Source organism: Diachasma alloeum, unplaced genomic scaffold (genome assembly GCF_001412515.2).
Source record: "Diachasma alloeum isolate Michigan unplaced genomic scaffold, Dall2.0 Dall_scaffold_00522, whole genome shotgun sequence".
Taxonomy (NCBI): Eukaryota; Metazoa; Arthropoda; class Insecta; order Hymenoptera; family Braconidae; genus Diachasma; species Diachasma alloeum.
In genome coordinates, this window is record NW_021680654.1 from 27,561 (window position 1) to 31,538 (window position 3,978).

Consider the following 3,978-nt stretch of genomic DNA (forward strand, 5'->3'; position numbering starts at 1 on the left):
AGCGGGACTGCTACTGCCGAGTTACCCGCACAGGCAGTTCGCCCAGCCGTCAGATTCGACCGTGGCGGCATCCCTCCATTGCGGTCGAACTACTTTTGGCTTGGGGTCAGTCCAACCCCGAGATCTGAGCCTCTACTTTAGTCAATCCTCTTTGATGGGCCCCCAGCAGGGTTGGGCATCCGTGGCAAATGTGGGTTTTTTACCTATACATGGTATAAAAATGGTAATTTACCTCCGAAAGGTAAGAAAAGGTATAAAACTCTCCAACTTATAACAAGCAGTGTCTACGTAAGTGAGTTTGATTAATTCATGCAAATTGATGTTTTAATTGTAATAACAACATCATTTAATGAATAAATAAATCGAAATAGATTATAACTTGAATATTGTGTGCAGTGAAGTATTAATTCTAAAGTCTACTTCATCAAGAAATGCTCCAAGATGCGTAATGCTCATCGAAAATCCACTCCTGAGGTAAGTATAAATAATACATATGAGTTAATTAAATACGTTAGCGATTATTTACTATTGGCATTATTTTTCTGGCATACAAATAATTCCAGGATTGATGAGGCTTTGGCGGAGTTCTTCTTCGGTTGTAATATACCTTTTAAAGTAGTGGAATCAGAGTTTTTCAAGAAATTCATCAAGATTCTCAATTCCTCATATTCAATCCTATCGAGAAAAAAGCTCTCCACTAAGCTACTTGATCAAATCCATCAAAATGTAATTCAACAACTCGAATACACCGAAGAGACAGATGGTGTTTTACTCAGAAAAATTCCTCAGCCAACACCAAGAATTCGGTTTGCACCATCTATACTAAGGATAAAAGGAGCATTTTTCTGAATTCTTGGGATTTTACAGAGCTTCGAGAAACTGGTGACCAGTTAGCCAATGTCATTGATAAAGCTGTCTCCATGTCAAAAGCCAGATTTAAGGTGAATATTTATGGAGTCGTGTCGGACAATGCATCGGCTATGATGCGTATGGGTAACCTCGTGAGTGTTTGGCATACCACCTGTTTTTCTCATAGTGGTAAAGTTATTGTTGAAATCTCTCGTAAATCCTCAACTTGTTGAGAGTATCAACAAGTTATTGAGAGAATTCAAAAGTCCTCGAGGGGAGAGGGAGTTGAAAAAACGTGGAGGAGCGAGGATCATGCTCGCTTGTGAAACGAGGTGGTGTACCTACCGGGATACGTTCCGTTGCTGTCTGAGAAATCTTGACATCATGAGAGAAATCGTGGAGGAAGGGGAGCTTACATTGAAAGCGGAAAATTTGGAACTTTTGAAAGACACCACTCTCGAACAACGACTACAAGATTATATAACACTTTTTGATCCAGTTTGTGAGTTGGTGAACAAATGCCAAAGGACAGAAACTCGACTTGCAGAATGCACTGAGCTTTGGATGACTCTGAATATACCAACAGAGTGATTCAGTCGATCAAAGCCTGGAGAATCGATTGACGAAGGTTCTACAACCTATTGCTCTGACAGCAAATTATTTACATCCAGAATATCGAGGGAAACAATTTGCTCACATTCAGTCTTTCAACAGCGCAGTTCTCACGTTTTTACGTGAGGAATTGGCTGGTGAAGATCCTAGCGAGTTGGAAGGTTTGAGAGAATATGCAGAGGGAAAAGGATTTTTCGAAAAATTGTTTAGCAAAAAAATAAAATCCCCTGAAGCTTTGTGGTGTATGGCAGAAGTCGACTATCCAACGTTATCTGGTTTGGCGAAGAAGTTATGTAGCATCCCGAGTTCTACGGCGCAGATCGAACGAGTTTTTTTAAATTGGGCATTTATTCATTCAGATCTTCGAAATCGTCTAAGCGTTGAACGCTCTATGAAGTTAGTTTCGATCTACTATGCACGCAAAATGCGAGATACTTATTGGGAAAAAATTGATGATTCGATGGGAGGAAGATTGAACAATTTAGTTTAAAAATTCGAATTTCAATGAACTTTTATTTCAACTCTTTGGAAATACATTTATAAATTGTGGCCGTTTTCAATACTCTATTGAACTAATTCCTGAAAAAAGGATTAGGGCGAGTCAAGAAAAGGGACAAATGAGGGATAATTTGAGAATAATTAACTATATTTTCTCTAAATACAATTCTGATCGTCAAAAGACGTATATAAGGCCTTTAACTGAGATCTAGGGAAGTGGGAGAGGCCAGGCAGCTTTTGTACACGTCTAAAGGGTGATTCTAGGTGTGTCGAGGGGAGAATAATAAAGAAATGAGAATAGAATAATTGAATTTACTGGGGGAAAAATAACCAAGTGTGGTGCACCGTTGGGGGAATAGAATGGGATAATACTCAGGGCCAAGGGGAAAATGATGGAAACAACTCGTTCTCACGTTGAACAAAAAGGGCTTCGCAGAAAAGTCCTCCAGAAACGTCTTCAAAAAGAATCCTCAGGGCCTTCGTTCTTCCTTNGGAACAATTCGTACTCACGTTGACTTCCGGGTGCACTTCGCACGTGCATCTATTCTCCCAGAAATACACAGAACTTCTCCAGGGAAGGGCTTTCCTTCCGACTCTCCACTTCCTGGGCACCAATGTAGCTTGGGATGAGCTCAGGGTCTCCAAAAATCCTCTTTCTACGCAATACGGGGTGATTTACGCAAATAACGGGCTTCCTTGCTTTTCACTATCTGCACACGTGGTAACACTCAGGGCAGCTGGCTTACGAGTGATTCCTTTCTCTTCTCTTCCTTCTTCTCCTTCGTAATTCGGGGGAATTCGCGGGATCTCGAGTTCTTTCGGGTAAACTTCGAGGGGAATCGGGGCCAATCAGGGTGTTGAGATTGTGTCCACGATCACAATCCAGAGCCGTATCGGTGGTGAATTTCAAGGGCGGTGGATTATCGTAGCTTATCCATGGGCATTTCTCGGGGGCGACGGCTCCTTCACCCACTCCAGGTGGTTCGGAACTGCTAACTTCCTTCGGCGGCTGTTCGTCGTTGAATCCAGGGGCGATGGTAGAGAGGTAACGAGGGGAATATCTAGGGAAAGGGTAACCAACGGCGGCGGGATTTGATGTTGTAGGGGGCTGTGTGTGTTGGGAAAAAATGTAGGTAAAAATAATAAAAAATAAATAACTATGCCTCGTCACAAAATGTACATTAGCGCTTATCCTCTAACAATAAAATATCTCACGTGACTGAACGTATTTATTTTTTCAATAAGATTCTCGTAAGTTACGAGAGTGACGAGTCATAACCACTACACTTAACGTCGACGAAGTCTACTCAGAATATAAATCTGTAACAGATGGTCTGTCCTTGAACAAATAGTAAAAATAGAACAAAAAAATGTGTCAAGTGGACAACAAAACAAGTAATCGGAGCATTGCCATTTTTCGACTGCTCGTCGTCGTAACGAAACCTGTTCTACAGCCTATAAAAAATTACGTTTTAATAACATTCAAATAGACTCTTCCTTAAGTTTTTTGAACAGCGCAGAACTTTATTTACCTTTGTTTTCATGACTAATAATCTTCTCTAAACATCAATAGTGTATGAATACTATCACAGATTCGTTTTCTTATCGCGAATCTTCAGTTGGTAATGGATCTCTGTGAGTTTTTGCTGACGAATTGGGGTAAGATTGTTTAGGAGGGATTTCAGTCATATGAATCTCGTTGATTTTCACAGGAACCTGGATCAATTTCAGGACCATTCTTGCCAATTGAGGATGACTTGATTCAGCGAATCTCGAGAATAGTGAAGATGATTGGATTTTCTTTTTTGATAAATCATTAAACACGTCAATATTACTTTTGTACTGCTCGTAACTCTCCAACCCTTCCTCCTCCAGGACCTCCAGAAGAAAACGTTGCATCTTTTGCATTCTGAGACGGTTATTCACAAAGAGGTGTCCACGATATTTGTGGTCAAAAAAGTTTACAGTAAGCAGCTCTGCAGTAGGCAGCTCCTCAATGCAACCCATCTCCAACTGGAA

At 40.8% G+C, this 3,978-nt stretch overlaps 1 pseudogene; it reads left to right on the forward strand.

Annotated features, from left to right (window-relative positions):
• Positions 1-448: 448 nt before the first annotated feature.
• LOC107042814 lies at positions 449-1,951 on the forward strand (annotated as a pseudogene).
• Positions 1,952-3,978: the final 2,027 nt, after the last annotated feature.